We start from the raw sequence: 13254 nt of genomic DNA, 5'->3' as shown, positions 1-13254 counted from the left end.
GGTTGTTCACAACATTACAAAGTTCTTGACATATCATATTTCATACATTAGATTGAAGTGGGTTATGAACCCCCAATTTTACCCCAAATGCAGATTGCAGAATCACGTTGAGGAACAGTGAGCAAATTATGGTTTGATGAGATTAAGGGGCATATATGGTTACCAGGAAATTATCCTTTATGCATTATGCTTTTAAATATATGAACATTCTTTTGTATGTATATAGATCTGGAGTAGAAAAGTACCTCTGCAAAATTCCCTGCTGCTGCAAGTGGATGTTATGTGATGGATATTAGGGGAATTCTGCTCCTCTGGGACAAGGAAATGTATACTAAAGACATTCCGAAACCAGGAACCTCTTCCCATAAGTGAGAGGTTGGTTTGTAAAATGGGAAATCCACCCATAATAAATGAACAATAGGTACTGCCAGTTTAAACCTATTCATGAATTTGGATGTACAAAGAAAGGATTTTTATTTAATAAGGTTATCTGTATTCAGATACATTTGTTTTTACTCAAATATTATTTAATTGGTAAAAGTCCTATACTTTCTATAAGGAAATTTAATATTTATTAAGTAAAACTGTAAAAACAATTACTCATTCTTTCTACCTGTTTATTCCTACCCTCTTTACTATTAAATGCCCCATTAAAAGGGATCATTTGCAAAGTGATATCATCGGGGTCTTAACATAGTCACATCTTAGACATATATTTACCAAAGATAGCAAAAGAATTTTTGGAATTAGAGATTCTTCTGTATCTATGCAGTATTCCATTTATTCTGTTGTATAGATAGATGTAGGTAATTTATGTTTAAAATTGACCTTAGGTACATTTCAATTTTCACTATTACAAACAACGCTATAGCAAATAGCTGTATATATTCTCTTTTTGTATACAAACAAGAATATCCATAGGGTAGCAGGCATTGAGGTACATGCCTGTAATTCCAGTGACTCAGAAGGCTGAGGCAGGAGGATCACAAGTTTAAGGCCAGCCTCAGCAACTTACTGAGGCCCTGTGTCAAAATTTTAAAAATAAAAAGAGCTGGGGATGCAGGTTAGTGTAAAGCACTCTTTAAAAAAAAAAAAAAAAAAAAAGGATTGCCTTTTTTTTTTAATAACTTTATTTTGTTTATTTATTTATGTGGTGCTGATGATTGAACCCAGTGTTTCACACATTTGAGGCAAGCTCTGTACCACTGAGCCACAACCCCAGCCTAGTAAAGCACTCTTGATTCAATCCCCAATACAAAACAAAACAAAACAAAAAAAGGATATCTATTATCTATAGGGTAAATGCCTTCAGGAGAATTTCAGAGTATATATACATTCTAAATTTTTTTTAGTTGTAGATGTGCACAATACCTTTATTTATTTCTATGTGGTGCTGAGGATCAAACCCAGTGCCTTACACGAGCTAGGCAAGTGCCATACCACTGAGCTACAACCCCAACCCTAAATTCTAAATTTTAATAAATGTTGTTTAGTTGTCCTCTATAAATGTTCATTCAGTATGTACCTTTAATGAGCAGCTACTGTATATTAAGCCTGTAGGGTCTGGGATACAGCAATATACACAACAAAGACCTTGTCTTTACTGAGTGTAGAGACTAGATAGGGAGGAGCGACAAACAAAACACAGATGATAAGTTCTTTGTATTAAAATTAGGGTGGCAAGAATGATGAAGAGGGGTGGGAGCCACTGTTTTAAATAAGGTAATGAGAGAAAGCCTCACTGAAGAGGTGATATTTGAGCAATATTTACCTATTGAGGTGATATTTACCTGATAGAGGTAAAGAAAAAATTGATGTGCTTTTCAGGATTAGTAGGGAAAGTTAAATGCATAGGCCCTGGAGCTGGAATGTAATTGGCATATTTGAGGAAAAGCTGGAGGGCAACTGAGCAAGAGAGAAAATGGTAGATGAGGTTGGAATGTATTTACCAATGCATAGCATTTAGGATGAAGATTATTTATGCCAACTTGAGCTGGGGATGTGGCTCACTGGTAGAGCACTTACCTAGCATGTGGAGGCCCTGGGTTTCATTCCCGGTACCACACACATTTTCTGCAAGAAAGGTTGGGTCGACTTAAAACTATCAATACTTTCAGAGTACCTGTTTTCCCCACTTCTCAACAGGAAGTGTAATCAAATTTGTTGAATTTTTCCAGTTTTATAATTTAAAAATGATATCTCACATTTGAATTTTCATTTCTTTTATTTGAGTAGGATTGAGTATATTGAAGAGCCATGTATCCCTCATTTTTATATTGGGTCACTGGTCTTTTTCTCACAGAATGATAATTTTCTTATTAAGGAAATTAGTTCTTGTACTACAATATGAACTGTAAATATTTCCACCTTGTCTTTTCTTTCCTTCTTCCTTCCTTTTTACCTTTTCTTCCCTTTTTCTTTCTTTTCTGCCCAAGATTCTACTCCAAATAACTGTAGTCAAAATATTAATGGTGGCTGCTTTGGGTCCTATGGATTTTCTTCTCTTTTTCAATCTACTTCAACAGTTTTTGTTATAGTCATTTCTTCTACCGACAGAGAATCCTGAGGGGATTCAGGTTTTTTATTTCATTAAATTCAGAAACTGATTAAATTGATAAATACCAAATTTATTATCTCCCTTTTCTTATTATTCTTCTATAACCAAATAGGTTAGACTATGAAACAATTCAACTCAGAGGCAGTTCATCATAAATGGACTGAATTCATAATTCCACATTTTTGATAAGATGAATTCTCAAAGTAATTGGGCCTAATAATAATCATCTTTTCCTTTTTAATAGGGAAGAGAAGCTGGAGATAAGAAACTGGTGCCCAGATACCTACTAGTTTCAGTTTGAAAATCTTAGAAACTATCGAATATTGAAAGGGCAGGCTGTCGTGTTTTAGGAGCTTAGGGGGAAAAGTAAAAAACTGATCAAAAAAGTTAAACATTAGTTTTGAAACTTAATTCTAAAACCTTCCTTATCTATAAATAGTTCATGTTTTAAAACACTCATAGATTCATAATGGTACCCTTCCCCAAAAAATAAACTATTTTTAAAACTTTCAAGTCATTCATATATAATTAACCCAACCATTGCAGCACAACCATCTTGTTTTATAAATGAGAAAATTATAGCCCAATTCAGAGACAGCTGACCAAGATAAAAAGCTAAGAACTCAAGTGGTAGTACATACTGCAAGTAATATACACCTAAGTGTATATTACCTAAGGTGTAATATATACTTAGGTATATTACTGCAGATGCTGCAGATGTCCAAATCAGGTTGTATAAGGGATCTGGCCATTTTTTTGGTATAAAACTCGAGTAAGTTCTAAACTCTAAAACTTAAAAACTATGTCTTAGTGGATATACATGTAGAATTCTAAACACCAAAAAAAAAAACAAACAAAAAAAATTGAATTTTAGAAGAAAACAAAATGTTTCCACAATTGTATAATGATTTAGTGACAGAAAGGTGAATAGAACTAAGATCTTCTGTTCCCTTGTATATCTTACAGGTAAGATCTAGAATGCCATCATCAAAATATTATCTTCCATACAAAAGTATTCTTAAATAGTAAAAGAAATTACCAGATCACCTCATGCATTATAATAAATAAGGACTTTTAATGATTTTTTTCAATGTAATAGTTGTTAAGATGACTTTATGACAAGCCTGGCCAGTATGTAACCTGAACAACATTCCATATTAAAAAAATAATTATATATATCAGAAAAAAAATTCCCACCATGCTTCACTAAAAGCAAAAAAAAACAAACAAAAAAAAGTTGGAAGTATATATTTAAGACAGGGTATTCTTTAAATTAAATAAATGTTTTTTGTTTTTAATTAAATATGGACACCTGATCCAGGAATTTTTCAGTTTTTGGTACGAGAATTCTTAGGTTAACAAATTTCATTAGGCAGCCTTCCTCATCACCCTTGACCTTGTTAATTGTAGCCTTGTATAATTTAGTACAGCAAGAGTACTTTATACTCTCTACTTAGAAAAAAATTTTAACTAGAGCCAAGAAATCTGTTATCATTACTGTTAAGTGTTTCTCAATTACTTTATCACTCTTCTCTTTTATTATATGTTGATACTAGTAATTTTCACATTTTTGGTCAGTTGAATTTTTTTTAATGTTTATTTATTTATTTTTTTTAGTTTTCAGCGGACACAACATCTTTGTTTGTATGTGGTGCTGAGGATCAAACCCGGGCCGCACGCATGCCAGGCGAGCGCGCTACCACTTGAGCCACATCCTCAGCCCATCAGTTGAATTTTCTTCCTTCAAGAAACTTATAAAAGTATCTGTTATTCTGTTATTTCTAATATGATGTTATATTCAAAAATTAAATGAATAAATTTAAATCCTAACATAATACTCCATTAATGTTTATAATTTTTATTTTTAGGTATTAGTTAAAATGAATTTATATTTTAAAAATGAAAGCAAAAAAAAGGGAGGAAATTTTCAAATTTTTATTATAATCCTCAAAGTTCACTTTTTTTATCCAAGATATTTAGTCTCTTTTCTTGCCTTTTTCTCTTTACTCTTATCAAAAACTCCCCATTCTAGAATTATCAGCTAGTAATAATTTTTGTTGTTGTTTCTTTCTGTGGTGATTGGGTTCACGCCTAGGGTCTCAGGCATTCTGGGCAATGTACCACTGAGCCACATTCCCAGACCACAAAAGAAGTTTTGAGAGTTACATTTTCTCTCTCACATCTACTGTCTATTGGAGAAATACTAACATACTCCAAAGCAGGAAAAGGCTAAAACAAAAAGGTAATACCTTGAAAAATATGTAAATGTGTTAATTATCCAAAACTTGCAAATATGGCAAAGAAAGAGGGCCACCATCTTCTCAATGTTATACTGGGGCATTGTTTATAAGCTCACCCAATAATTATGTAATTTTCCAGAACAAGGTAACTATGTTTGACTTTGCTGTTTTCCTATTGATTAGAGCCTAGACATTGTATAGTTACATATTAACTTGATTTCTGTCCAGTAAAGAAGAGAACGCTGAAGATTATGGTTTACTTTCCTAGAAGACATGAACCACTTTTGTATACCACCAATCAACAGTATTTCAATCTGCTCTTATGAATGCCTCTGAATACTTAGTTCTGAACCTGCATTACCATCTTTTTTATCTTCTTCTTCAGTGAGTGGGTATAAAATATAAAATGAGTACAAGTCTTAAACTTGTACTCATTTTATATTTATATGAGTTATATTTTTTAAATTTTGAAAATTATTATTTGATAACTATAGCCTATGTGATACCAAGATTAACATCTTTTTTGGACTTGGGGGCATGCTTTTTTTTTTTTTTTAGTTGTTGATAGACCTTTATTTTATTTATTTATATGTGTTGCTGAGAATGGAACCCAGTGCCTCACATATGCCAGCAAGTGCTCTACTGCTCAGTCACAGCCACAGCCACAGCCCCTGGAGGCAGGCTTTTGATGTAATGACCTGACATACTTTAAACTTCCCACATTTCCACCTGTTGAGAGAAGCTGAGAACAGGAAACAGGAAAGTACAGAAAGCTTGAGGCAAAAAATGGAAGAGGCCAGGTTGAGTAGTCAAGACAGAAGAAGGACAACTGCCACAATAGGAGTCACCCCTCTCTGGGTCCCAGTTGGCCCAAGCAATCAAGCTGTGTCATTGTCATCTTGATAATGATTCTGAGCAGGTTCATCCTTGCACTAAACAATTTAACCAGTGGAGAGGCTAGGGGCAGTAATCTAGCTATAAAAGTTGGGGTGTGTGGATAATGGTTACAAGAATTGTCTTGAACATATAAAGCAAATGCACTGTGTTCCTTGAAACTCCCTTCCAATGGCTCTGCCATAGCCCACAGTTATAGTTTGATCTTAAGGAAAATAAGATGTTTAGTTATTGTTGCAAATATGAAAGAATAAAAAAAAGCTACCATCAGAGGGCAGTATTTGTTCTTTAATTGATCAAATGTAGCTTTGGCTAGGCAACAGAAGAATACTAGCTGTATTTTCTTATAATTTAATCAATGTGTCTTCATCCACAATTAACCTGGAATTAATTTTTCTTTTGCTTTCCTTTCCTCCAAATCAACCTTTCATTGCCTTTATATAATCTTTTTCAAATGCTAGGATGGCAGGGTGCAGTGGTGTAATTGGTTAGTATTCACCTGTAATTCCAGATATTACAGAGGCTGAGGTGGAAGGATCACAAGTTCAAGACCAGCTTGGGCAATTTAGTAGGACCCTGTCTTAAAATAAAAAATAAAAAGGACTGCAGATGTAGCTCAGTGGTACAATGCCCCTGGGTTCCATCCTCAATACAATATAAAATGCTAGGATGCCTGTGTCATACTTAGAGTCAATTTTTATTAATGTATCTTAAGCACTTTCTCCATGCCAAGCACTATTGTAGGTAACAGAAATACAAGGAGAACAAGCCACCAGGATCCTGCCTTCATGGAGCTCACACTTCACAGGAGAGAAATATCATATGGGTCATAAACGCTGTGCAGAAAAAGTAGGGTAATGTGAGGTTAACCCTTCACTTAATCATCATTCTCTCCTGAAGAATATGAAAAGGTAAAGGAAGATAAATTTTTAAAATATTTTTTAAGCTATTTTTTTGAATTTTTTAATACCTTTATTCTATTTATTCATTTGTATGTAGTGCTGAGGATCGAACCCAGGGCCTCACATGTGCTAGGCAAGCACGCTACTGCTGAGCTATCGCCCCAGCCCCTTTTTTCTAATATTTATTTTTTAGGTGTAGATGGACACAACACAATGCCTTTTTTTTTAAGAGAGAGAATTTTTTTTAATATTTATTTTTTAGTTTTTGGCGGACACAACATCTTTATTTGTATGTGGTGCTAAGGATCGAACCTGGGCCGCAAGTACGCTGGCCGATTTCGCTACCGCTTGAGTCACATCCCCAGCCCAACAATGCCTTTACTTTTATGTGGTGCTGAAAATCGAACCAGGTCCCACCCGCGCTAGGAGAGCGCTCTACCGCTGAGCCACAATCCCAGCCCATGGAAGATAAATTTTATCAGCCTGATAAAGCCACCATATGCAAATTCCAAGATCTGGCAACTAGAACACCAGTATGACCAAGTCATAGTTTACCATTTTTGCTCAATAAACTTTATTTTTAAAATCCAGCTTTTTTTCTGTTTTTTATTTATTTGTCCATTCCTGGGCCTGTCCTCGTTTTCTTTAAAAGGTCGATGAGAAGGAAACCTGGAATTAATTTTTCTTTTGTTTTCCTGCCCTCCAAATCCAAGGATTTCATTCACAGCAGAGCTAAACCTTCCCTTGGAACTGGGCCTTTTGCCTCCACCTCTCTTCTAAGCTCCAGGTATATGTTAACCTTTTTCCAGGTATGAAGAGGTAACACTGGAATTCAATGTAACTTAGACAGTGAAGTAATATCCCATGGAAAAGCCAGATCAGGGTTTTATAATATTTTGATCAACTGGACTAAAACTAACAGGATGAAATACTGTGGAAATAAAAGTAATATTTACCACTTACATTAAGAATCATTGGGCTGGGACTGTAGCTCAGTGGTAGAGCGCTCCCCTAGCACAGGCGGGACTCGGGTTCGATCCTCAGCACCACATAAAAATAAAGGCATTGTGTTGTGTCCATCTATACCTAAAAACTACATATTAAAAAAAAAAAAAAGAATCATTAACTGCAGTAACACAGGCTTGGAAAGAATTCACTTAACAGCAAGTAATGTGAAACAGGAGGTTGAATCAGCAGTAGATTCAGTATGAACGCTGAGGAGTGGCTGTCAAAGAGTTAATGTAATCTTACACTACGATAATTGAGGCTTAATGTCCACAGCAAGGAAAGGAATGGCGCCATTTTATGCTGCACTGACCAGATCCTGTCTGAAACTGTGTTCTCTTCCAGGAATCTCATTTCAAAAGGAACATTGACTAACTGAAGTAAATCCCACAGAGTGACCATCTCACATGAGAATCCTCTGAAAGAAGGGGGTAGGATTTTTGCCTAGAAATGAGATTGCTCTTAGGGTTTTCAGTTATGTAAACATGTTTATGTAGAAAAATATATGAAGTACTTACAGAAGGAAAAACATATATGGTAAATGGAAATTGAGAGAGTAGCTCTCACTTCAGTGATAGACGTACTTTTCTGAATATCAACTGCCAACATGGAGAAGGTTGACTTTGTGAAGTAGTGGCCAGGTAGTCCCGGAAAGCAATCCAAAGAGGCAGTGGAGGAGGTCAGCAGTCCGGGTTAAACACACAGCTTTCTATGGAGTGGCATCGCAGGGAGACAGGGTGAGGTGAGGGAGGGACTGGTCATTGTGGAGTGAAAATAGGAAAACTATGGAGTTGAGAATAGAACTCCTAATTTATTCATACCAGCTCAGTTCTTATGTGTTTGCATTTTCCCCATTTCAGAGGGCCCATTGATACATTCATTAAGGTTCTACTTCTAAATTCAAAATTTAGAAACCACCAGAGATGACAGCTGTCTTTCCCAACTTGGACACAATGTCCTCAGTCACTTCTGGAACTTTCCAACCTTTCCTGGAGTGGGCTCCTTTGGGGTGTGGGAGAAAGGAAGAAAGAAAAGAAAAAGCAGTCTTTCACTCTTTCAGATAGTAGCTCTTGAGTCCACAGGGGCTGGCAATCTCTGGAGGAAATTGGCATTTCCCTGTAAGCCTGTCTTCATAGGCTGCCTTTCCCCTTTCTCCTGTCTCCTGAGATCCTCCTGTAGCAGACAAAGCTTGTCTCTCCATGCAGTGAGGAGAGAAATCCTGAGGCCTACTTCCTGTCAGAACTCAAGTCTTGGACACCTTTACTTCTGTCCCCAGCCAGCCCTCCAGGAAATAGTTGACCAGAACAGGCCCTTGGAGGAGAGCCTGCCTGGTAGAGGACCCCTCCCTGCTAGCTGGGGTTTCCCGGACCACCCCAGACTCAAGTTCTCTCCTCATTCAGAATCTCTTCAGCACTGCTATATATACCAGGGCTCCCTAACCAGGCTTCTCTTCAAAGTTGTCATTTGAGCAGTTTTGTTTTAAAATATAGACTCAAGTCACTCCTCAGATTTCCTGAATCCCTATCCCCTAGAATAGGATCTGGGAATGCTATTTGTAACAAACTTCCCCACACTCTGGCACTGAGGCCATCTTATATGATTATTGGCTTATTTAAACATCTTGTCTTCCCTTACAGTGAACAACCATTTGTCACTTGAATTTGTTTTTCCATTTCCTACCCCCGAATCAGAATATGTCAGTTGCTTATCAATGTTTGCAGTGGACAGTAGGGTGAAGCATAAGTAACCCCTGGTGTCCTTTCTTCTTGTTTTACCTTCTGAGATTTTGGGCTGCAAAAGTCACTATTTCGTTCAAGACACAAACTTTGAGTCTCTACTCAAACTGATGATTCTCAGACTTCAGGACGCATCAGACTCACCTTGAGGATTTGTAGCAACACAAATTTCTGGTCCTGTCTTGGGGTTTTTGATTCAGTAAGCCTGGAGCAGGGCCTGTGAATCTGCATTTCTAACAGCCCCACCCTTAGACCATACTTTGAGGAACACTGTGCTAGGATTTTGCTTTCCTTCTTTTTGGGGGGAAATCCACAATCCACAATTCCCTTTTATTCATATTAGCTCCAATATATTCCATAAAGTCTCTCTGCTGGGCTGGGGTTGTAGCTCAGTGGTGGAGTGCTTGCTTTACTGTGTGAGACACTGGGTTTAATTCTTTGCATCCAAATGGATGAATAAATAAAGGTTCATCAGCAACTAAAAACATATTTTTTAAAAAGTCTCACTGCTTATAGATCACGCCCCACCCCCATTCTGTGGCTCAAGGGTCATCCTCACCCAGACACTATGCACTCTAAGCCTTTCTTCAACAGAGAGAAGGGTTACCTCAGGCTGAAGCACTGAGAAAGCTTCAAAAAGGAGATAGATTCCTGTGTGCCTTCCAAGGGAGGCTTGTCTATTTAGAAGGAAGAGGAAAGAGCATTCCTGACCTAGGCACCATATTGATGGAGACTCCTGAGAATGTAACAGGGGTTCACTTTGTGCCTTGACTATATCCCTTGTGGCTTTGAAACTCACATGTTTTTTTTTTTTCTTTTCACCAATCTTCTTTTTTTTTAAGTTGTTGATGGACCTTTATTTTTGGACCTTTATTTTATTCATTTATTTATATGAGGTGCTGAGACTCGAACCCAGTGACTCACACATGCGAGACAAGCCCTCTACCACTGAGCCACGACCCCAGCCCCTCAACAACCTTCTTCTCAGTGATCTTCTTTTCCCTGATTTTCTCTGATCTTTTCCCTGATCTTTTTCTTCCTGATCTCTCCTCCCTAATCTCATTTTGTCTGAATCACCTCTATAAAAGCCCCCTGTTCCTGCTGATGGGCAGAATCACAGCCTTTAGGACAGGAATCCCCTGTGTTTCTCCTTTTGTAGCAAAGCAATAAACCATCTTTTTCCTTTTTCTCAATCCTTGTGAATGGATTGGCATGGGGACAAGGACCAAGCTTTCCGAAACAAGAACAGAAGTATGTGTTGGGATGACACTGAGGAACAACTCCTACTGAACACAAAAGTCTTCAGTGAGGTGGTGAAGTACATAAGGGGCAGAGACTTGTTTGTTGTCGAAACTATTAGAACCTATTAAGTGCAATGGACTGCCCGGGGGCCTGAGTGATGCTGGTTTTGTTGTAATAGATTTTGAAGTTGTTCAGGAGCCCAGAGGCGGGGCAAGGGTGGGGGGTGCTGCATGCAAGGCTGCAAGACTGCACCATCAGGAGCATGGGCATGTTTACTCCAAAGCCCAGGGCAGATCTTTCCACTTCTTCTTTTCTGTGGAAAAAAGCCCCCACCCCTGCAGGGTGTGGCAAGAGCTGACCTGAGGAAGAAGCTTTGCTCAATAGGAAATGAGCTGTAATGTGAAATGAGGAAGCTATTAGGGTTCAGCTTGATGGTTTTGAATTAACGATAAGAACATGCGAGAGGTGAACACGATTGATAGTGGGAGATTGGAAACAACCCAAATATCCATCTGTACAACATTGATTAAATAAACTGTGGTGCGTCTATGCTGTGGCATATTGTGAAGCCCACAGGGAAGAGTGGGTAGAACTGCACCCAGTGACCTGGAAATAACTCCAAGCTTCGTGACTAAGCCAGAAAAACAAGTCACCAAAGAGTGGGCATGTTATAATCCTATGAAGTTAAAAAGACATCAGTAAAGGCTCTTGATGGATGTTTACAAGCCAGCTGCTCACAATGACCCATGGAAAGATGTAAAGGTAAAATTCCTAAGCTGCAAAAGTCTGAGTTAAAGTGTAAAAGACTAGGGCATTGTAAAGCTTCTAGATTACAAGGCCTGGGCTAAAAGGTAAAAGCCTATTGTTACAATTCCTCTGCTATCCCCGGAACCTGTAAACTTGTTAGGACAATGCAGGAGCTGCTCAGTAAATATCTCTATTGATTCCCTGGTTGTTCAATAGCTAAGGGCTCCAGGTAACATGACACGTAGGCATCCTGGCCCCAGAACCAATCAGTTTGAATGTGTACCCCACTTAGAAGTGACCAATCACCCCTGCCCAAACTGTTCCCGCCAATGAATGGACTAATCACGTATCAGAATTGTTGTTCAATTTCCCCGCGCCTCATGATGATTTGTTCTGATGTATGCAAAGCCCACCGCCCTCTCCAAAAAGTGTACTTAAGCTCTGCTTGACCTCTGCTCTGGGCTCTGGGCTGCTCTCCCTTCTTGAGTGAGCACAGAGTCCCAAAGCGTTGGAATGGATCCCTAATAAAAATCCCCCTTGCCATTGCATGAAGCTAGTCTCGTGTGGTCTTTCCTTCTCCGACGTTTCGCCGGACCCTTACAAAGGGAGTGAGGTTAAAGTGGGATGTGGAGATCTTAAGTGAGATTTTTATTTTTTGAATTAATTTTCCAAATGTTTTGAAATTTTTCAAACATACTGTAAAGCACTGCCCTAAGTGCTTTAGACCTATTACCTTATTTAATCTTCCAAACATACCTCTGGAGACAGATATTATTAATTTCTCCCGTTTTACAGAATATGAGGCAGTCCAGATTTATTCACTTACTTTCTCAATGGACCCGATTGGTCTATTGGTTAATAACTAATTTTTAAAAAAGTAAAAAGAACAACTACATGCAAAGAAAAAAAGGGGGGTGGGGAGTCTCTAAAGATGTCCCTTTAAAACATTGATCCAAAGATTCCTCCTCTGTTTATTTGGTATGAGGGACTAAACCCAAGCCGCTTAACCACCTGAGCCATATTCCCAGACCTTTTTTTTTTTTTTTTTTGGTACCAAGAATTGAACCCAGGGGCACTCAACCACTGAGTCACACCCCCAGCCCCTTTTTATATTTTATTAGAGACAGAATCTTTCTGAGTTGCTTAGGGCAAGACTGGCTTTGAACTCCCAATCCTCCTGCCCCAGCCTCCCAAGCCGCTGGGTTTACAGGCATGCACCACTGTGCGCAGCTCAAAGATTCCCTCTTTTTTTTCTCTTTTTCTTTTTCTTTTTGGTACCAAGGATTGAACTTGGGGGCACTCAACCACTGAGCCACACCCCTAGGCCCATTTTCTATTTTATTTAGAGACAGGGTCTCACTGAGTTATTAAGCACCTTGCCATTGCTGAAGCTGGCTTTGAACTTGCAATCCTTCTTTCTCAGCCTCCAGAGCCTCTGGGATTACAGGCATGAGCACCACACCAGGCCAAAGATTCCCTCTTAATTTCAACTCAGATGGGATAATTCAGGCCTGAAATATAATGATTTCAGAGCCCAAGGAAAACCTTACTTCTCTCCTCTGCCTCAAACTCTTGGTTAACATTTATGGAACAGGAACAAAATGTTTTTGCCACCCAAATAGAAATTTGTCTTAATTTGTAAATATCTTTGAATGAAGTGTAGCTATCTCAGATTTCATTATATAAATCTCTGATTTAATATTATTAAGGTCTAAGCAGGAATCATATCTGAAAAGCAGGTTGTGATAGGAGAGGAGATAGGCAGAAAGGAGAGGGCCTGAGGCATACCACTGGGCTCACCTGGGGAAGACGGATGCGGCAGCTGATGGCTCTGCCAGTTACCGATCTACACAGTGATACATGCCTTCCCTTTCACAAACCCTTGTCCATTATTCAGGTGGGATGACAGAGCCAGAGCTGAGGCCAACCTG

Source organism: Spermophilus citellus (genome assembly GCF_964194105.1).
Source record: "Spermophilus citellus genome assembly, chromosome: 7".
Classification (NCBI taxonomy): Eukaryota; Metazoa; Chordata; class Mammalia; order Rodentia; family Sciuridae; genus Spermophilus; species Spermophilus citellus.
This window is presented reverse-complemented; position numbering follows the sequence as displayed.